This window comes from Malus domestica, chromosome 11 (assembly GCF_042453785.1).
Source record: "Malus domestica chromosome 11, GDT2T_hap1".
In the NCBI taxonomy this organism is placed as follows: Eukaryota; Viridiplantae; Streptophyta; class Magnoliopsida; order Rosales; family Rosaceae; genus Malus; species Malus domestica.
In genome coordinates, this window is record NC_091671.1 from 36,676,198 (window position 1) to 36,700,693 (window position 24,496).

The following is a 24,496-nucleotide window of genomic DNA, read 5'->3' on the forward strand; positions in this document are numbered from 1 at the left end:
TGACTGAGTTACATACTATTTCCATACAAAATCTACAATCTGATTGAAATACATACACTTAATATGTGCGTACCCCTCTTGACCTTGAACTCCCCCTACATAGTTTACAAAATTTACAGATTAAATTAAATATAAAATCCAACTTATTAATTAATTATCAAAATCGGAAAAAAAAAATTAAAAGGGTCAAAAGAGAGAATAGGAGAGGAGTCAAATACTAAAAAATAAAAAGAAAAAAACGAAAATAAAATCAATAATAAGATTACATAAGCACATTCAATTTGATGATTTGGAAATTAAAGCAAAGGCCTTTGACCTTCTACGTAGGCCTGGTGTAGACATTGAAATTTCGGTGGCATAAATGTTAGCCATTGCAGTAAGATTACATTTGTAAACATTGAAATTTTGGTGAAATAAATGTTGACCATTGTATTAAAATTACAACCTTCATTCACTTCACCTACATCATACACTAAGTTCACCTACAACATCCACCAAGTTTCACCTACAAACATCCACCAAGTTTCACCTACAACATCCACCAAAATTCACCTACAACATCCACCAAAACAAATGGATGGTGGTGATTCGTTCCCAAAGCCTATAAATAGGCTCATCCATCAAAGAATCAATAAACCAATTCACAAATACATTTCTCTACTCCCAAAATGGAAGAGAATACTCCCCACACATCCAAAATCCTTGAAGCTTTGAAACTCTAAAGCTTTCAAGCATCCAACCTCCCAAATTCAAGCAAATCCCGAAGGATCAAGAAAGCCCTCTTCGTTCTTCGTCAAATCCTCCTTCAAGATCAAGCCCTAACGGCCCTTGAAGAAATTTCTCCTTCAAGATCAAGCCCCAACGGCCCTTGAAGAACTTCCACCAATTCAAGATCAAGTCTCGACGGCCCTTGAAGAAAGTGTTCAACAAATCCACACAACTGTTCATCCTAAGATCAAGCCCCGACGCCCCTTTTGGATCAACAACATCACCAAATCCACATAAATGTTCATCCTAAGATCAAGCCCCAACGGCCATTTGGATCAACAACATCAACAAATCCACACAACTGTTCATCCTAAGATCAAGCCCCAACGGCCCTTTGGATCAACAACATCAATAAATCCACACAACTGTTCATCCCAAGATCAAGCCCCGACGGCCCTTGGATCAACAATCATCCATCTTCAAGATCAAGCCCCGACGGCCCTTGGATCAACCATCCACCAATTCAAAATCAAGCCCCGACGGCCCTTGAAGAAAGCACCATCGTTCATCATCCGTTCATCCAAGATCAAGCCCCGACGGCCCTTGGATCAACAACATCAACAAATCCACACATCCAACCGTTCTTCAAGATCAAGCCCAAAAGCCCTTGAAGATCCGTTCATCACCGTTATTCAAGATCAAACCTTAACGGCCCTTGAAGAAACACTCATCCTCAAGATCAAGCCCCAATGGCTCTTTGAAGATCCGCTCAAATCCACCTTCAAAGATCAAGCCCACGGCCCCTTGAAGAAACTTCCAACAGTTCATCCAAGATCAAGCCTCGACGGCCCTTGGATCAACGAAACATCCATAAATCAACACCTTACGGAGATCGAATCAGAAGATCAAAATTGAGAGAGATTGTAACCCAAATCAAAATCACAAAATATTATTTTGTGCACGTTGTTCTTGTCTTTTTCGTTTCAGGAATTTTCCGTGTTCACAAATTGGCACGCCCGGTGGGATAATCTCTACCTCTCATCTCTTTCTCCGTTCAAGGAATCCAAATCCACCTTCAAAGATCAAGCCCACGGCCCCTTGAAGAAACTTCCAACAGTTCATCCAAGATCAAGCCTCGACGGCCCTTGGATCAACGAAACATCCATAAATCAACACCTTACGGAGATCGAATCAGAGGATCAAAATTGAGAGAGATTGTAACCCAAATCAAAATCACAAAATATTATTTTGTGCACGTTGTTCTTGTCTTTTTCGTTTCAGGAATTTTCCGTGTTCACAAATTGGCACGCCCGGTGGGATAATCTCTACCTCTCATCTCTTTCTCCGTTCAAGGAATCCAAACACACCTCAAAGTCAATAGCATCAAGCAAGGGACAAGCCGTTCTCGCAATCACTGAGGGAATGATCCTAAGCACTTCTGCCGCAAATGGACAATCCATTAGCGCCACAACCGCTCCTCAACATGCCACTTCAAAGTTGGTGCCGCTAAAAGAGCAAATGGAGCATCAAAGGTGTGAGTCTGTCATCAACCTGACCTCGCTGGGGGCACCGAAGCATGCTGCTGAGGCACACAAGATGACATCCCAAAACAACCAACGACGTTCTTCGTCAGCATCTTGGATGTCTAAAGGAAAGTCACGTCTAGTGGTTGCACAAGTCATGACCATCAGCGTTACCTCCATCGAAGAACAACTGGCTCAAATGAATGAAGCAATCGCAAGGCTAACCCGAACTGTGGAAGAAACAGACTTGCAAATCGCTGCACTCGTCAGTCGACTGGAGCCACAGGACGGCGAGAACCCTAACCCAGAAGATGAGTCTACGGTAGAGAGAATCGATGTGAAGCTGGAGCCAGACCAAGAAGCGGCACTCATGGGATCTCTTTCTATCCAGCAGTTGCAAGAGATGATTGCCAGCACCGTCAAGGCACAGTTCGAAGGGAGCTCAAATACCTCTAGGTTGTACTAAAAGCCTTATTCAAAGAAGATTGATGCCCTAAAGATGCCGAGGGGATATCAACCACCAAAGTTCATGCAGTTTGATGGAAAAGGAAACCCAAAGCAGCACGTTGCACATTTCGTCGAAACTTGCAACAATGCGGGGACGGAGGGAGACTACCTTGCCAAGCAGTTTGTGCGCTCGCTAAAATGAAAAGCCTTTGAATGGTACACGGACCTAGAGCCTGAGTCCATCAACAGCTGGGAACAGTTGGAAAGGGAATTCCTCAACCGCTTCTACAGCACCCGCCGCACTGTGAGCATGCTAGAGCTAACGAGCACAAAGCAGTGGAAGGACGAGCCAGTCATTGACTACATCAACAGATGGCGCACTCTAAGCCTCGACCGTAAAGACAGGCTATCGGAAACCTCTTCAATCGAGATGTGCATCCAAGGCATGCAATGGGGTTTGCAATACATCATTCAAGGCATTAAACCACAGACATTCGAGAAATTGGCCACCCGCGCCCATGACATGGAGTTGAGCATCGCCCATCATGGGAAGAAGGAACCGATCGCCGACTACAAGAACGACAAAATTCTTGAGACAAAGGTGGAGAAGGCTACGTGGAAATCCACCAAGGAAGCAATGACAGTCAACACATCTCCCGTCAAAATCCCTACACGAGGCAAGGCGATTCAAGCTGAAGCTTTTCGTGATCAAGAGATGCGTAGACGCACTTTGAAGGAGCTTGAGGAGAAAACTTATCCATTCCCCGACTCTGATGTGGTTGCCATGTTAGAAGACTTGCTGGAAAAGAAGGTGATCGGCTTGCCTGAGTGCAGACGGCCAGAAGAGATGAATCGCACCGACAGTCCAAGGTACTGTAAATTCCACCGCTTCATCAGTCATCCGACAAAAAAGTGCTTCGTGCTGAAAGATCTCATCATGAAGCTGGCTCATAAAGGAATCATCGAGCTAGATATTGACGATGTGGTGAAGTCAAACTATACCACCATCACTTCTGGCTCTTCCGACTCAAAATTTTTACCTCAACCTCAGGGGGCATCCTCCAAGACAAGCAAAGTTGAAGGATGGACTCAAGTCACTCCTAAGAAATTGCACAAGAAGCATACGTCTCCTCCACAAGTCCGCCAATCGGAAAGGGGGCAAAACAGCTCTTGTCAACCTTCAAAGCAACGTGAACGTGTTGAAGATGATGAAATTTCGACACATAGATCGTCCATCCCCATCACGATGCGCGATTTCTTTCCCAAAGACTTCTTCAATCACTCGGTCAAGGCTCCTTGCTATGAAGATTGTGAGGAACGCCTCTCCAAAATTGCTTAACAAAATTCACAAATTCTCCTCGCCCGCATGAGTCTAAACTGCATGGCACAAAGCTCCTGGTCTGCACGAGCATAAAAGGCAACACCAATGCTCCTTGTTCGCACGAGCCTAAACTGCACGAACCAATGCTCTTTGTTCGCACGAGCCTAAACTGCATGAACCAAAGCTCCTGGCCCGCAAGAGCATAAACTGTGTACGGCAAAATCATCATCAAAATTACTGTTAAATTCATCACTCATTTGAACTACGTTATAGCTTGATCTCTTTTTTGGAAGGGTACGTAGGCGGCTCGAACATTCAAGTTCGAGTTCAGTCATATCAAAATTAAAAAAAAAATATAAAAGTTTTATTAAAGAAAGTCAATTTTATTACAAAAATAAATAAATACATATGTTATTATGTATTTACAAAAAAAACAAAAAAACAAAACAAAACAAATGCATTGAGAGAAATAAAGTCCGTTTTTATTTATTTTTTCTGGAAATTTTACATAAATTTGCATTATACATACTTAAAAAAAAAAATCAAATCAAATTTACAAGAGGGGATCTTCAAGGACGATCAGGTGCCGCCTCACCACTCGGCAGAGCTCAAGAAATGAGAGGCACCGGAGGTTGACTGTTTGAAGCCACACTACTCGACAGAACTCCAGGAAGAAGATGAGCCAAAGGTTGATCATTTGGAGCTTCATTACGCGGTACAGCCCCAGAAGACGAAGGCAAATGCTGCTGGAACAAACCCACAAACCTCTGATGATCAAGTAAAATCTGACCATCAGATTCCTGCATCTGGTTAATCTTCCTCTTCATGTTTGTCGCATAGATATGTGCGAGCTTATGCAACTATTTATTCTCCTGCTTGAGCCCTCTAATCTCCTGTTTGAGACTCATCACTTCAGCCGCCAATGATTCAACTTGACGAGTTCGAGCAAATAGGCGTTGGGCCATATTAGATACAGAACCTGCACACTGCACACTGAGAGCCAGAGAATCCTTAACAGCCAACTCATCAGACCGTTTGGAAAGTAGTCTGTTATCTTTGGGAGTGACAAGGTTTCGGGCCACCACCGCAGCAGTCATATCATTCTTCACCACCGAATCCCCAACGGTAAGAGGACTAGTAGGGGATATGAAGGATGGGCGCCATATGTTATCTGGAGAAGACAGGACTACCTCTTCACCAAGGTTCAAATCAAAACGACGGTCGGAGGGTCCAGACATTTTCAAAGGTGTTGAAGAAAGAAGAGGTCGGACAAATCAAGATCTTAGAAGTGCAAGAATGAAGTTTCTACAAGCGAAAATTCAAGTGTGCTTTGAAACGAACTGCGTGCCTCTATAAAGATCAACACTCGACGGGATTTCAAAGATCGAAGAGGCGAGCTCAGAATTCGAAGAGGCCAATTCAAAAATCAAAGAGGCAAGCTCAGAAATCGGAGAAGCATCTTGCTTTTCCAGACGCGTTAACACCCGTCACGCGCAAACTCAGCTTTGTGGAAATCACGGGCAATTTGTTAAAGCGCCAATCCCAGATATCGAAGAGGCGCTAGTCTTTTTCAGCCTCGTCAGCACCTGTCACGCGCAAACTCAGCTTTACGGAAATCAAGGGCAATTTGTCGAAGCGCCGATCCCAAATATCGAAGAGGCGTCAGTCTTTTTCAGCCTCGTCAACACATGTCACATGCACACTCAGCTTGACAAAAATTACGGACAATTTGTCGAAGATTTCTGATAAAGAAGAAAGCATGTGAAGCCATACTGATCAATCACGCATTGGTTGCCGACACGAGTAAAAGAATAGTACCTCTACAGGTACTAAAGAATTTCCTATAACTGTCCACCTTCACCCTCCATAGCAAGGCAGACATACATAACCTTTCTTCATCTCCGAGAATGCCTTCCCAACGAAGCCTCTCGAGTCACTCAGTGTTTCTTATTCCTTGGGGTACCTCTGCAAACAAATGACACCAAAGCAAAAGTATCTCATATCACCAGGGTAGAAAGCAAGAGTATCTCATATCATGCGTCCTCCCTGTCCTTTCCTTTTTCCTTGTTCTTACCTACAAAGACAAGGATAAAGAAAACAATATGCCGGAACCTCCACTCAAACTCGGATGCCACATTTGCCTGGAGAACAGATAAGGCAAGTGAAAATGATACATTGCAACATGTGGAGACAACGTGCAGAAGAAAAAAGTAGAGAAGAATGCAATCTTCACAGTCAGCTCAGCAGAAGGAGTCTGAGCTGAGGAACTCAAGAAACTGCCACATCTGCCTGAAGAAACAAGCAGAGAAGAATGCAGTCTGCACAGTCAGCTCAGCAGAAGGAGTCTGAGCTGAAGAACTCGAGAAGATGCTACATTCTACCAGAAGAATAGATAAGACAAGGGAAAATGATACATTGAAGCATGTGGAGACAAGCACAACAAAGCACGTGTCGATTCATCCGCTACTTCTTCAAAATCAAAAGTATTTCATATCATCAGGTTTGCAATCACTCTGGGTGGAGGACTCGTTTTGACCCTCAAATTCTTGGGTCGACTTGCTAGGCGTTGTAGGCTGCATGTGCCGTTTCACCACCCTTGAATCAAGTCCTTAAAGATCAAGTCACCAACTGGAAGAAGAGCCCATCAATCTTGAAGATCATACCGTTGACCAAACTGCTCAGGTGTGAATTAGAAAGATTGAACAAAGCAACAAGTCGTCACCTTCACCTCGTGCCTGCTTGCCATGTGTTCGAGTCAACCTTCAAGAATCAAGCATCAATGACCCTTGAAGAAGTTTCCGGCCAAATTCAAGATCAAGCCTCGACGGCCCTTGAGGAAATCACAAGTCCGATTCAAGATCAAGCGTCCACCATATTTGAATCAAATCCAGTTCAAGAATAAGCTGTGGAAAATCAACAATTGGAGGAATCCAAAAAATCCTCCAACCCAGTTCAAGATCAAAGCTGTGGAAAGTCAACAAAGCGCAAAAACAAATACGTGCCGATTCATCCACTACCAAAACCAAAGATCATCTACCACATAAAGCTCCTTGTGGTCCAATTTCAACCTTCAAGATCAAGCCTCGACGGCCCTTGAAGAAATTTCGAACAAAGTCCAAGAACAAGCCTCAACGGCCCTTGAAGAAATCTCCAGCCCAATTCAAGATCAAGCCTCGATGGCCCTTGGATTGACAACTACATTAACGGACTTCAAAACGCATCTCCTACATGTAACAAGCACATGTATACAACGCGCCTTGAAGTGGGGGCATTTGTAGACATTGAAATTTCGGTGGCATAAATGTTAGCCATTGCATTAAGATTACATTTGTAAACATTGAAATTTTGGTGAAATAAATGTTGACCATTGTATTAAAATTACAACCTTCATTCACTTCACCTACATCATACACTAAGTTCACCTACAACATCCACCAAGTTTCACCTACAAACATCCACCAAGTTTCACCTACAACATCCACCAAAATTCACCTACAACATCCACCAAAACAAATGGATGGTGGTGATTCGTTCCCAAAGCCTATAAATAGGCTCATCCATCAAAGAATCAATAAACCAATTCACAAATACATTTCTCTACTCCCAAAATGGAAGAGAATACTCCCCACACATCCAAAATCCTTGAAGCTTTGAAACTCTAAAGCTTTCAAGCATCCAACCTCCCAAATTCAAGCAAATCCCGAAGGATCAAGAAAGCCCTCTTCGTTCTTCGTCAAATCCTCCTTCAAGATCAAGCCCTAACGGCCCTTGAAGAAATTTCTCCTTCAAGATCAAGCCCCAACGGCCCTTGAAGAACTTCCACCAATTCAAGATCAAGTCTCGACGGCCCTTGAAGAAAGTGTTCAACAAATCCACACAACTGTTCATCCTAAGATCAAGCCCCGACGCCCCTTTTGGATCAACAACATCACCAAATCCACATAAATGTTCATCCTAAGATCAAGCCCCAACGGCCATTTGGATCAACAACATCAACAAATCCACACAACTGTTCATCCTAAGATCAAGCCCCAACGGCCCTTTGGATCAACAACATCAATAAATCCACACAACTGTTCATCCCAAGATCAAGCCCCGACGGCCCTTGGATCAACAATCATCCATCTTCAAGATCAAGCCCCGACGGCCCTTGGATCAACCATCCACCAATTCAAGATCAAGCCCCGACGGCCCTTGAAGAAAGCACCATCGTTCATCATCCGTTCATCCAAGATCAAGCCCCGACGGCCCTTGGATCAACAACATCAACAAATCCACACATCCAACCGTTCTTCAAGATCAAGCCCAAAAGCCCTTGAAGATCCGTTCATCACCGTTATTCAAGATCAAACCTTAACGGCCCTTGAAGAAACACTCATCCTCAAGATCAAGCCCCAATGGCTCTTTGAAGATCCGCTCAAATCCACCTTCAAAGATCAAGCCCACGGCCCCTTGAAGAAACTTCCAACAGTTCATCCAAGATCAAGCCTCGACGGCCCTTGGATCAACGAAACATCCATAAATCAACACCTTACGGAGATCGAATCAGATGATCAAAATTGAGAGAGATTGTAACCCAAATCAAAATCACAAAATATTATTTTGTGCACGTTGTTCTTGTCTTTTTCGTTTCAGGAATTTTCCGTGTTCACACCTGGCAATTCCTGACACGACCTGATAATCCGACACGACACGACACAAAATTAACAGATGTTCGGGTCGACACGATAACGAATCGGGTGTTATCGGGTAACCCGATAAGCAACTGTTAAGATAACGGGTTAGTTCGAGTATACATGTGGATAACACGATAAGCACCTGTTAATAATTTTATAACGCTAAAAAATACTATAATAATTATATATATTAATTTAACAATTTTATACCCCTAAAAAGTTTAAAACTATAATAATTATATATATATATATTAAATTAACTATAATAATTATATATACTATAATAATTATACCCCCAAAATATTAACTAAAATAATTATAATAATTATATATACTATAATAATTATACCCCCAAAATATTACTATAATAATTATATATATATATATATATATTAAGTTTTAAATTAAATTTATACCCCTAAAAACTATAATAATTATACGTACAAAATAAATAGATTTAAATCTACATAATATATATATATATACACACCATTGAACTTGATGGAATACACGAAACTAATTTCAACGATCCAACCATTAAACTTGTTTGTATATGCTTCGAGATCGCATCAGCAAAAAATTGCAAAAAACAAACATTTAGAGATCAAGTAACGAGACAAAACTTTTCGACGGTTATAAAACAAAAAATTACGATTTAACAGTTATTTTAACTCCGATTTTGATATTTTTTACAGCTACACTCGTTGACCATATATGAATACAATGAATGAATTCGATTTTCAATTTAAAATATTTACACTAGTGGATACTACAAAATTTTATGTTATACTTAATGAAAATATAAATAAACTCTAAGTGTTAGTGAATCTATCGTTTTGATGAGATACAAACTCTATGAAACTAATTTTAACGATCCAACCGTCAAACTTGTTTGTATATGCTTCGAGATCACATATGCCAAAAATCACAAAAAAAAAACAATCAGAGATTAAGTAATGAGACAAAACGTTTCGACGGTTATAAAACAAAAAATCACGATTTAACGGTTATTTTAACTCCGATTTTGATGATTTTTTACAACGACACTCCTTGACCCTATACGAATTCAATGAATGAATTGGATATTCAATTTAAAATATTTACACAAGTGGATATCACAAAATCTTATGTTATACTTAATGAAAGTATAAATAAAATCTAACTGTTAGTGAATCTATCGTTTTGATGAGATATGAATTCTATGAACCTAATTTTAACAATCCAACCGTCAAACTTGTTTATATATGCTTCGAGATCGCATACGCCAAAAATTACAAAAAACAAACATTCAGAGATCAAGAAATGAGACAAAACATTTCGACGGTTATAAAACAAAAAATCATGATTTAACGGTTATTTTAACTCCAATTTTGATGATTTTTTACGACTACACTCATTGACCCTATATGAATACAATGAATGAATTTGATCGTCAATTTAAAATATTTACACAAGTGGATACCACAAAATCTTATGATACACTTAATGAAAGTATAAATAAACTCTAAGTGTTAATGAATCTATCGTTTTGATGGGATACGAATTCTATGAAACTAATTTTAAAAATCCAACCGTCAAACTTGTTTGTATATGCTTCAAGATCGCATACGCCAAAAATCACAAAAAACAAACATTCAGAGATCAAGTAATGAGACAAAACTTTTCGACGGTTATAAAACAAAAAATCATGATTTAACGGTTATTTTAACTCCGATTTTGATGATTTTTTACAACTACAATCTTTGACCCTGTACGAATACAATGAATGAATTTGATCGTCAATTTAAAATATTTACACAAGTGGATACCACAAAATCTTATGTTATACTTAATGAAAGTATAAATAAACTTTAAGTGTTAGTGAATCTATCGTTTTGATATGATACGAATTCTATGAAACTAATTTTAACGATCCAACCGTCAAACTTGTTTGTATATGCTTCAAGATCGCATATGCCAAAAATCACAAAAAACAAACATTTAGAAATCAAGTAATGAGACAAAACTTTTTCGACGGTTATAAAACAAAAAATCATGATTTAACGGTTATTTTAACTCCGATTTTGATGATTTTTTACAACTACACTCCTTGACCCTATACGAATACAATGAATGAATTTGATCGTCAATTTAAAATATTTACACAAGTGGATACCACAAAATCTTATGTTATACTTAATGAAAGTATAATTAAACTCTAAGTGTTAATGAATCTATCGTTTTGATGCGATACGAATTCTATGAAACTAATTTTAACGAACCAACCGTCAAACTTGTTTGATATGCTTCGAGATCGCATACGCCAAAAATCACAAAAAACAAACATTCAGAGATCAAGAATTGAGACAAAACTTTTCGACGATTATAAAACAAAAAATCACGATTTAACGGTTATTTTAACTCCGATTTTGATGATTTTTTCAACTACACTCCTTGACCCTATACGAATACAATGAATGAATTTGATCATCAATTTAAAATATTTACACAAGTGGATACCACAAAATCTTACGTTATACTTAATGAAAGTATAAATAAACCCTAAGTGTTAGTGAATCTATCGCTTTGATGGGATATGAATTCTATGAAACTAATTTTAACGATCCAACCGTCAAACTTGTTTGTATATGCTTCGAGATCGCATATGCCAAAAATCACAAAAAACACACATTCAAAGATCAAGTAATGAGACAAAACTTTTCGACGGTTATAAAACAAAAAATCACGATTTAACGGTTATTTTAACTCTGATTTTGATGATTATTTACAACTACACTCCTTGACCCTATACAAATACAATGAATGAATTTGATCTTCAATTTAAAATATTTACACATGTGGATACCACAAATCTTATGTTATACTTAATGAAAGTATAAATAAACTCTAAGAGCAAGTCCACCCCTAAGGACTTTGCGCCAGCACCCAGCGTATTTATCCACCCAAGTGAACAGTAATAGACCCCAATGAACAGTAATAGGCTAAAGCAGCTCCACCCCTAAAAATGGACTGGCACCCAGCCCATCTAATATTATATTATTTTATTCATATCAATTAATATTTTATCATTTAATTTATTTTTTCTTCCTTTCTTTGTCCGGTCCTCACCCTTTTATTCTCTCTCTCTCTCTCTCTCTCTCTCTCTCTCTCTCTCTCTCTCTCTCTTTTCCAGCTCACTCCCGTGAGCTCTCTCTCTCTCTCTCTCCTTTTTCTCCATGTTTTCTTCTTCAAATGAGCACCCAGCACCTGAAATGGACCTCTTCCCCCAAAAATGGGAGGTCGCCGTGGAGGTGCTCCACACCAACGGTTGGGATCTCGCCGGAGCTCCACACAAACGCTCACAGGCACCTCGTTGTCGTCTCCTCACCGGAGCTCGCCATGGAGGTGCTCCACACCCACGGAGTCGGATCTCGCCGTGGAGGTGCTCCACACCAACGCTCCTCGAAAAATGGACCTCCTCCTCCTCCGCATTACCCGGCTGGCGTCAGCATGAGTCAGATGTACCGGGCAACACCTCAGTCAATTTTGGACTGGGCTACAGACCAGCTTGCGCTGGGTGCCAGTCAATTGGGTCGGGTGGAGGGGTTTCACAGGGTGCTGGGCAGTTTTTTCAGCTGGGTGCTGGGCAAAATGCCCTCCGCTGGAACTGCTCTAAGTGTTAGTGAATCTATCGTTTTGATGAGATACGAATTCTATGAAACTAATTTTAATGATCCAACCGTCAAACTTGTTTTTTATTAGGCTCTTATTTTCATGTGTAGATGTAGTACTTAAATGACAAATATGTTTTAATGTTTTGAAGTAATATTTATGTGGTCAAACTTGTTTTTTATTAGGCTCTTATTTTCGTGTGTAGATGTAGTACTTAAATGACAAATATGTTTTAATGTTTTGAAGTAATATTTATGTGGTAATGTGTGGTATATGCAAATTTAAGAAAAAAATATATTTTTCTTAACGGGTCATAAAGGGTCGGGTCACTTTACCCAGGGTCGGGTCACTTTACCCGTTGGGTAAAGTGACCCGACCTGTTAAAGACCCGTTAAGATAACATGTGTGACACGACACGACCCGTTACGATGACAGGTGTTATACGAAAACGACACGAACACGACAGACACGACCCGTTTGCCAGGCCTACTTCTATGACATATTAAATACCTCCTTGAGCACAAAAATAGAAAGAAAGGAGGCATAACATATAATAACTCTAGTTTGGGCTAATTCATTCACATACTAAGTGTCAAAGAGGTTAATATATATATATATATATATATATATATATATATATATATATATATATATATATATTTTTTTTTTTTTTTTTTTTTGGTCGAAGAGGTTAATATTTTTATTGGAACTAAGACTTCTGTTTTAAACAAAAGAAGAAAACACGCGGCAGACAGAAAAACATAAAGTGGAGTACTTACATCAGGCCAAGAATCGATAATGAGCTCTGCAATTCATTGGCTATATCTCATTCCACATCAACTTGTTCCTTCTCAGTTGGCCGCTAAAACCAACCATTCCAATTTAATTATAAGAAATCAATAGGAAGGCTAGTAATTTATTGTCAAAGTTCACCGTATATAGATTTCCTCAGATATAATTCATCGTATATAGATTTCCTCAGAAATACGATAAAATACAATTACATTAAATCTAAGGGTTGAATTGCAAACTCAAGCATTTCCTTGTAAATAAAAACTAATAATAGCTCATGACAAAAAATTTACAGAACACATAAAGTAGAAACATTAGTACCTAATTAGACATGAAAATTACAGAATAAGCCGGATTAAGCCATCTAAAAACAGAATAAGCCACTCAGTACTACGATGGTCTAGTGATATTTCTCTTCACTTTGAAGTGAGATGTCGTAGGTTCGAATATCGTGGATGGTGAATTCGATATCAAATTAGGCTGTCTAATGTGTGACTTAGCCAAACTTCCCCTCCCTTGGTATAAAAATACGATGTACTAAAAAAAAAAAAAAAAAAAAAACAGAAAATTAATACCACCATAGCGAAATACTACAGAATAATCTAATTATTTATGCATTTGGCAAGTTAAAATAATTAACTAAAAAACTTGGAGCAAAACAACACTTTAATTCCATGGTTGGTTTTATATATGTGTTTGGGCCCAAAATAATAGTTTGGGTCGAGTTTAGTGACTCTTGGCGTAGTAACCATTTAGGGTGTGTTTGTTGCACCAAACTATCTCGAACTGGACTTAGCTCATGGACTAACCTAGATTGACTTAGACTAGATTAAGCTGGACTAACTTAGTGAAGCGTTTGTTGCAGTGTCAGACTAAAAAGCTGGACTAACAATAAATTATTATTATATTCTAATTTTTTTTATTAAGAATATCAAAATTAATAGATTAAAGAAAGAGGATATCTTCTTCGCCAATTTCCTGGTGTTCCTCAACACCTTGGAAGTTACAAAATTTCCAATAACAAAAGGCTTAAACTTGATCTTGAAGATAAACCTCCGCTGCTAAAGACCCAATTCCCAAATATTTTGATTATTACAAATAAAAAGTACCCATAACCCTAAAAATACCCAATCTTCATCCTTCTCACCCTCAGATTCCTATACCCATGGCCATGTATGCGACTGAAGATAGACATCGACCACTAAAGGCCGTCGTCGAAGAGTCGAGCTTAATCATCCAAAGAAATCGCCAGATTATATAATCGATTCGGTTTGAGATTTGCATCGAATGCGACCGCTAAGAGGAACTCATCAATTAATTTCCCAACGAGCTTGATCTAGCAGAGAGAGGTAAAGACAAAGATAGATGAGGAAAGACGAAGAAGGAGGTAGCAAGTGAGGAAAGCGAAGAAGAAGGCATATCGTAGTCCTTGGCAATCCCATGGTTTAACACGAGACTATTTTGGACAATCTAACGAGGCTCGGAGTCCACACGAGTCCGGGCTAGTCTCATTTAAGTTAGTCCCCAAGCATACCAAACATGAGACAATAATCCTAGCTAGTCCAGTCCCACTTAAGAAGGTGAAACAAACACACACTTAGAGTCCTATCATGGGCCGTCCAATCATCATCGACCGTCTAGTTAAGGTTGGCCGAATCCCATTGCAAAGAGGATTGGTTTAGATAAAAAGTATACTCTAAGAGACGAGCGATAATAGTGCTATACATACCAGGTTGCTCAAACTACTGGTCAATAAAGGCCACGAAGATGGACCCGTCGATCGTTCCCGACAGCCCTCACTTAAGAATAATTTGCCACCAGTGATACAAGCCGAGACAATATATGGTTGGCTCAAAATGATTGACTTAAAGAAAAGGGGTGGATCAACTAGTAGATCAGACATATTTGACCAAGGAGCGGAAACAACATCTATTGATATGGTCGAGGTTTAGAGAATGATTGATTCGGCCCTAAAAAAAGGGCCGAAGTTTCCGAAATTCATTCACCCATATCCAGCATTCGTAGAAAAGTTTGAATACCCCAAGAGGTTCAAAATTCCGGATTTCAACCTTTTCGCCGGAGAGTCATCCTTATAGTCGTTATAACATGTAGCTCAATTCACTGCCCAACGTAGGGACGTTAACAATGATTTTCATAAGCTTCGACTGTTCAATTTCTCATTAACCGGCTCAGCATTCGCGTGGTATATAAACCTTTCACCTAATTCCATCCAAAGCTGGGAGGAATTAGTTAAGAAATTTCATGAGCAGTTCTATCGACCAGGGATGGATGTGTCAGTATTTTCTCTGGCCAGGATGGCTCAAGCTTCTGACGAGTCGCCAATGGAATACCTTACGAGGTTTAAGTCGGCCAAAAACTGGTGTCGAGTATCTATCCCAGAAGTCGAGTTCGTTAGGCTTGCCTTGAATGACCTATATGTGGAATACAAAAAGAAATTTTTGAGGGAAAACTTCGAGATATGTACGAACTGGCTTAACATGTTGAGCAATATGATTATTTGCTACGAGAATAAAATATTTGAAGCCCCTATCCTGAGGAACAATCTACAAGAACCCTACGGTCAGTTATGCATCGGTCGAAGGCGAAGAATCCCAATATGCCAGTATTGACGCGGCCGAGATAGTGATTGACAAGCCATACATATGCAAAGCATTGGCTTATGCTAATTCCAAGGATGCCAAAACCCGCTCGGCCTCTGAAGAAGCTACCATCAAAACATCGAAAGTTTATACTGTTGACATTACCAAGGCCGACGCCATCTTCAAGTAGCTGTTGCTCGTGAAAATTATCAAGCTTCGGTAAGGGCATAACATTTTCAAGGCTGAAGATTTGAAAGGAAAAACATATTGCAAGTACCATGACTTGAACAAACATACAACAAACAACTACGTCGTATTTCGTGATGTCATCTAGATCTGGATCGACAATGGTAAGCTCAAGTTCCCCGAGAAACAAATGGGCGCTGACACCGATCATTTTCCTACGGTGACAGTAAACATGGTAGATGTTCATCTACCGAGGGATAAAGGAAAATGAAAAGCCGAGTTCGTTCCAATGCAATTCATCCCAAAGCAGAACTCTCAACCACGATTGAAGATTGATTTATTTTCAAACGAGTACCCCAAGATTTGATTGGACCAACTATTATCGAGTCAATGTCGGACTCCAGCACTGAGGAAACCGACGAGCCGATAAATCTTATGTAGTCGGTGTAAAACAAATGTCATCTTAACTGAGCCGAAGAAAAAGCTATTTCGAACTAAAAGGTCACGACAGGCATCCACAACTGCAACACCATCCCAAAAGGTACTTGGGGTAGGACAACACTAGAAAGTTTTGATAGGCTCGGCCCGCAGGTACAAGACAAGATGCCATCTTCGGCCAGACGACACCTTGATTTCAACGTGCAGTTTTACAACGAGGATTATTATACGTGTAACTCTGGTAATTCAAGTTCACCTGCGAACCAGTGTATCATCAGACCTCCTGAGCCACGTGATCAACACTGGTATACTTATAACTCCCCTACCAGTGTATACATTGCGTTGTCCAAATCGTTAAAACGTCGGAGCCAAAGAATAGATTGTATAGCCCGCCGACGAGCAACTTAGGATACCTCGGTTACCAAGTGGAAGCCGAAGGAAACGACCAATAATAAAGATGACCGATAACCTCCTGCGATCATGATCGAGTTGCTCCAAGGGAAGAAAGTGATTGATCGTGACTTTGAAACCACGATCGAAGAATCCAAAAAGTGAATCAAACTCCTCATTCAACCTGAGGAAATAGAAGCTCGCCTCGAGCACTTCCGGAATGAGATTAAGAGCAAACTTCCCCTGCTATCTACACAAGAACCGTTGATCAGAGTTAGATAGAATCTCCACCCACCATTTCTTAGTGAAACTTTAGAATACATGCGAGAGTTTCACAAGAAGCATTCGGCAAATGATTTATACGGCTTGCCGAAAGCATGCCAAGATACTCTTGATCTTGTTCTAACTTGCCCCGATGTTGAATGAATCATCCAAAAGACCTCAGATCCGGGGATGAAAGCTAGGTTCCAACATATACGAGAGCCTTGAGTTTTCGACTTCGAGGTAGATCCATATATTGATATTGACGCTGCCGAACTTCCTCTTTCGATGACCTTCAATATTTACGATACTATTTCAAAGTCTTTTCAGATGTTTCTCTCTTCGACCTTACTGTCGATGAAAAGGAATGCGTAGCACAATTAGATGCTTACCTTGACACGAGAGATACTCGCATCACATATCAGGAGCAAACTCATATGTCGTCACAAGACCAAAACCCAGTTTTAACACTGAACGAACCTGAGGTCAACATGCAGAATGAGAAGACTCTAGTGAACATACCGCATGAGCATACCCCGGCGTCAGCTGAAAAAAGCAAGCAAATACTGCCCATACGTAGGACACCTCACCCGAAAGTCCAGAAGAAGAAGATCATGACCCGATAGGTCATTCGGTCATCGACAACAGGGAAATCAGCATGGTCTATGTTTTACCTACCGAGTTCCAACCAACCACATCCCAACCAAATTTCCTGGACAGCAACGTGGTTGCCGAGGAAGCCACGCAAGTTGATTTTATGGTCGCCGAAGAGATTTAGCAAGCAACAAAAGAAGATAAACTTAAAACAGTTTTTGCCGAATTGTTTCCTCACTTTTCATCAGTTAATCTCCATCATCTTAAGCCGTTATATGTTATGGCTCATATTGAAGGATATCCGGTCTTCAAAATTTTCATCGACTATGGAGCAACGGTCAACATCATGCCTGTTGTTATCATGAACACATTACGTCGTTCCAACGACGAACTTATTCCATCAGGGGTCACCATGAGCAGCTTCGTCGGTGACAAATCCCAGACCAAATGAGTGCTTCCGTTGGAGGTAATTATCGTAGGTCGTAATCACATGACTGTAATTTTCATAGTCGATTCAAAGACAGGGTATAATGCATTTCTTGATCATGACTGGATCTATCAAATGAGCTGCATCCCCTCGTTATTATACTAGGTCATTATCTTTTGAGACGGCAAATCGATCTTAGTTCATCTAGCCGACAATTAGCCATTCGAAGCAAATATGATTCAAGCTCGTTATTATGACGATCACGTCGGCTACATCACCCTGCAAGCGTTTGATGAGGAATGACGGTCGACTTAGATCTCAGTTCAGAAAGCCATCGAGGTAAGCGCCGAGATTGTTCATTAAGATTCGGCGAAACTAGGGTTGGCCGACCTAGTTGCCGATCCTGATGTCTGGTACCAAACTAGATAGATGCTGGGCCATGGTTTCATCCATCATAGAACGACTACTGGCGCATTGGTATGCTATTTCTAGGTAGCTAAATTCGGGTGTGAACTTGGTAGAGTTTCTCGCCGAAGGAAACAACAGTCCAGTTTTATCACTTGACAAGATTCAAGCTGCCATGGCCGAGCTCGAAGACAGTCGGGCCCAAGTCAAAGAACCTTTAGAGGAAGTAAATGTCGAAACGGCCGAAAACCCACGGCCTTTGTTTATTAGTGCTTTGTTACCCCAACCTATGAAAACTGCACTTTGTAATTTACTCAAGGAATTTAAAGATTGTTTTGCTTGAGTTACCATAAGATGCCTAGTTTAGACCGAACGTTCATCTAGCACGAATTACGCATCAAACCTGGTTGTAAACCGTTCCTCCAACCCCTCCCCCCCCCCCCCGACGATTCTCGACCGAAGTACAACTTGGCATAAAAGATGAACTCGTTCGACTTTTAAAAGCTGGGTTTATCCGGACAACTCGATACATTGAATGGCTGGCGACCATCGTCCTATTTTTACAGAAAAGTGGTGCTCTACATATTTGTATCAATTTTTGAAATTTGAATTTGGCAACCCCTAAAGACGAGTATACAATGCCAATTTTAGATTTGTTAATCGAAGTAGTAGTACACCATGAGATATTATCCTTCATGAATGGTCATGCTGGTTACAACCAGATTTTCATTGCTGAGGCCGACGTCTATAAAATTACTTTTCGTTGCCCATGGGCACTCGGGACTTACGAATGGGTCGTCATGCCATTTGACTTGAAAAACACTGGTGCCATATGCCAACGTGCTATGAATACGATTTTTCATGTTTTAATTGGTACCATCATCGAAGTCTATTTTGATGATGTTGTAGTTAAATCAAAACATCGCCGAACACATTTAGATGATCTTCGGCAGGTTTTCCTTCAAATGCGCCAACATAACCTTAAAATGAATCCTGCCAAATAAGCATTTGGTGTATCGGTCGGCAACTTTTTAGGTTTTCTTGTACATCATCGTGGCATTGAAGTGGACACAAATAAAGCTCGGGTGATCATCGATGCTCCACCTCCGACAACAAAGAAACAATAACAATCACTACTCGATAAAGTCAATTTCCTCTGCCGTTTCATTTCTAACTCGGCAGGGAAGATGAAAGCTTTCTCCACGCTCTTGAAACTTATAGATTCGGACAAATTCGAATGGCGTGAGGAGCACCAAGATGCTTTCACGAAGACAGCCAACGGATTCCTCGGCGGCCAAAATATACAACTTGAGTGATTTACCGCGCCGAGGTGGCACAATGACATGTGGGTTAGTGAGGGAGACCCTAATTTGTTTACTTTTATTAATTAAATTCGTTTTTAATTTAAGTAGGTTATAAACTCAATCATCTCAATTTCTACTTTACAATAATTAATTGGAATTTGGTTTGTTTCGAATTATTTAATAATTCCTGTGGAGAACGACCTTGCGAGATCCGTTTATACTACAATAACTTTGTCATTCTTACAAGTATTATAGGAGTTTTTAGCCCGTTTACGTGTGTAGTAAAATCCGTATCACCTTTCTTCAGACAGACTTTGATCCCCCGCCAAAACCTGTAAGTGACACATCAACTGGTAGAAGTGGCGTGCCTATAGGTACGGTGGTTGGAATTGTGGTTGGGGGAGTCTTAATTATACTACTGATATTTGGTGTTCATTGGAAGAGAGGCCTCTTGGGGCAACAAAAGACATTGGAGGATGGTATTAATTTGCAGTTTATTCTGTTATACTGGTTTTTCCTTTTTGTTTCTCCATTACTTTTTCTCATCGACCTTTTTTCGTAACTAATTAAGTACAACATTTATGCTATTTTGCATGGTTCTCCTGCATATTGACGTGCACTACAAAGACAGTAATTATTTAGATATTGAGCTTTCCGGCACTTTGATGTTGCTGTAATATATTTATCTTCCAAACTCATGATGCAAAGTGTCTGCCTTACTTGTTAAATTCTAGAATCAGGCACAAAATATTAAGAACTAAGAATGCTGTCGTTCTGAAAGTTTTCTTAAGACACAATTTCTTATGAGTTTTACTTGTTATATAGATTTGAAGGGTGTGGACCTGCAAACTGGTAAATTTACCTTCAAGCAACTCAAAGATGCCACAAGCAACTTTAATAGAGGCAATAACTAGGTCTGGCAAACGGATCGTGTCAATCGTGTTCGTGTAACATCTGTTATCTTAACGGGTCGTGTCGTGTCACACCTGTTATTTTAACGGGTCCTCAACAGGTCGGGTCACAAAACGCTTACATTTTGCATATCCTTGCACATTTAAAGTGACCCGACCCGTTATGACCCGTTAAGAAAAATATTTTTTTTTCTTAAATTTGCACATACCACACATTGTCACATAAATATTACTTCAAAACATTAAAACACATTTGTCGCTTAAGTACTACATCTACACTCGAAAATAAGAGCCTCATAAAAAATACATCCATACACTACTAATTTATTACAAATATTAAATGTGCAAGGATATGCAAAATGTAAGCGTTTTTGTTTTCAAGGTTGTGAAGCCTTTCTCAAAAGTTTAAACCTTGCCAATGGAACTCAAAGCTTAATGAAACTGACCCACTAGTGTGTTTATTCGTACTTTCATTAAGTATAGCATAAGATTTTGTGGTATCCACTAGTGTAAATATTTTAAATTGAATATCGAATTCAATCATTGTATTCATATAGGGTCAAGAAGTGTAGTTGTAAAAAATCATCAAAATCGGAGTTAAAATAACCGTTAAATTGTGATTTTTCGTTTATAACCGTTGAAAAGTTGTGTCCCGTTACTTAATCTTTAAATGTTTGTTTTTTACAATTTTTGGCGTATGTGATCTCGAAGTATATACAAACAAGTATGACGGTTAGATTGTTGAAACTAGTTTCGTAGAATGCGTATCCCATCAAAACAATAGATTCACTAACACTTAAAAGTTTATTCTTACTTTCATTAAGTATAACATAAGATTTTGTGGTATCCACTAGTGTAAATATTTTAAATTGAAGATCGAATTCATTCATTGTATTCATACAGGGTCAAGGAGTGTAACTGTAAAAAATCATCAAAATCGAAGTTAAAATAACTGTTAAATCGTGATTTTTCGTTTATAACCGTCGAAAAGTTTTGTCTCGTTACTTGATCTCTAAATGTTTGTTTTTTGCAATTTTTGGCATATGCAATCTCGAAGTATATACAAACATTTTTTACGGTTGGATCGTTGAAACTAGTTTCATAGAATGCGTATCCTATCAAAACAATAGATTCACTAACACTTAAGAGTTTATTCATACTTTCATCAAGTATAACATAAGATTTTGTGGTATCCACTAGTGTAAATATTTTAAATTGAAGATCAAATTCATTAATTGTATTTATATAGGGTCAAGGAGTATATCATTAAAAAATCATCAAAGTCGGAGTTAAAATAACCGTTAAATTGTGATTTTTCGTTTATAACCGTCGAAAAGTTTTGTCCCGTTACTTGATCTTTGAATGTTTCTTTTTTGCAATTTTTGGCCTATGCGATCTCGAAGCATATACAAACAAGTTTGACGGTTGGATCGTTGAAACTAGTTTCGCAAAATGCGTATCTCATCAAAACAATAGATTCACTAACACTTGAGAGTTTATTTATATTTTCGCTAAGTATAACATAAGATTTTGTAGTATCCACTAGTGTAAATATTTTAAATTGAAGATCGATTTCATTCATTGTATTCATATAGGGTCAAAGAGTGTAGCTGTAAAAAATCATCAAAATCGGAGTTAAAATAACCGTTAAATCGTGATTTTTCTTTTATAACCGTCAAAAGGTTTTGTCCTGTTACATGATCTCTGAATTTTTATTTTTTTGCAATTTTTGGCATATGCGATCTTGAAGTATATACAAACATGTTTGACGGTTGGATCGTTGAAACTAGTTTCGTCGAATGCGTATCCCATCAAAACAATAGATTCACTAACACTTAAGAGTTTATTCATACTTTCATCAAGTATAACATAAGATTTTATGGTATCCACTAGTGTAAATATTTTAAATTGAAGATCGAATTCATTCATTGTATTCATATAGGGTCAACGAGTGTAGATGTAAAAAATCATTAAAATTGGAGTTAAAATAACCGTTAAATCGTGATTTTTCGTTTATAACCGTCGAAAAGTTTTGTCCCGTTACTTGATCTCTGAATGTTTGTTTTTTTCAATTTTTGGCGTATGCGATCTCGAAGCATATACAAACAAGTTTGACGGTTGGATCGTTGAAACTAGTCTCGCAAAATGCGTATCTCATCAAAACAATATATTCACTAACAATTAAGAGTTTATTCATATTTTCATTAAGTATAATATAAGATTTTGTGGTATCCACTAGTGTAAATATTTTAAATTGAAGATTGAATTCATTCATTGTATTCATATAGGGTCAAGGAGTGTAGCTGTAAAAAATTATCAAAATTGGAGTTAAAATAACCGTTAAATCATGATTTTTCGTTTATAACCGTCGAAAAGTTTTGTCTCGTTACTTGATCTCTAAATGTTTGTTTTTTGCAATTTTTGGCGTATGTGATCTCGAAGTATATACAAACATGTTTGACGGTTGGATCGTTGAAACTAGTTTTGTAGAATGCGTATCCTATCAAAACAATATATTCACTAACACTTAAGAGTTTATTCATACTTTCATCAAGTATAACATAAGATTTTGTGGTATCCACTAGTGTAAATATTTTAAATTGAAGATCAAATTCATTCATTGTATTCATATACGGTCAATGAGTGTAGCTGTAAAAAATCATCAAAATCAGAGTTAAAATAACCGTTAAATCTTGATTTTTCGTTTATAACCGTCGGAAAGTTTTGTCTCGTTACTTGATCTGTGAATGTTTGTTTTTTTGTAATTTTTTGCTGATGCGATCTCGAAGCATATACAAACAAGTTTGACGGTTGGATCGTTGAAATTAGTTTCGTATAATTCGTATCCCATGAAGTTCAGTGGTGTGTGTGTATATATATATTTATTTATTTATTAAGTAGATTTAAATCTATTTATTTTGTATGTATAATTATTATAGTTTTTAGGGGTATAAAATTTAATATATATATATATATATATATATATATATATATATATATATATATAGAACTATTATAGTTAATATTTTGGGGGTATAATTATTATAGTATATATAATTATTATAATTATTATAGTTAATTTAATATATATATATAATTATTATAGTTTTTAGGGGTATAAAATTGTTAAATTAATATATATAATTATTATAGTATTTTTTTTAGGGTTATAAATTATTAAATTAATATTCTGCTTATCGTGTATCGTGTTACCCACGTGTATACCCGAACAACCCATTATCTTAACAGGTGCTTATCGGGTTACCCGATAACGACCCGCTTCGTTATCGTGTCGACCCGAACACCTGTTAATTTCGTGTCGTGTCGTGTCAGATTATCGGGTCGTGTCAGGAATTGCCAGGCCTAGCAATAACATTGGTGAATGTGGTTTTGATTCTGTTTATAAGGTATTCTTTGGAGCAAATAATTTATTTATTGATTATATATTTTTTTCTAGTTTGACACTGTCCGTTCTAATGAAAGTTAATTTGCTCCATAGTGATGCGAATTTGACTATCTTTCTTAAATGTAGGGCATTCTAGCAGATGGCACCGTAATAACTATTAAGCAGCTGTCTTCCAAATCAAAGCAAGGGAATCATGAATTTGTTAATGAGATTGGCATGATTTCTGCTCTGCAACACCCTCATCTTGTCAAGCTCCACATATGTTGTATTGAAAGAAATCAATTATTGCTTGTCTATAAGTACCTGGAAAATTATAGCATCGCTCATGCTTATCTTCAGTAAATATTAGTCTTGTTTGCCAAAAGTTCATTTCATCATATAGTGGCATAAAAGATCTTATGCACTAAAAATATGTCCCTTACAACTAACTTTGTTTAATTTGGCAAATTGAACGGG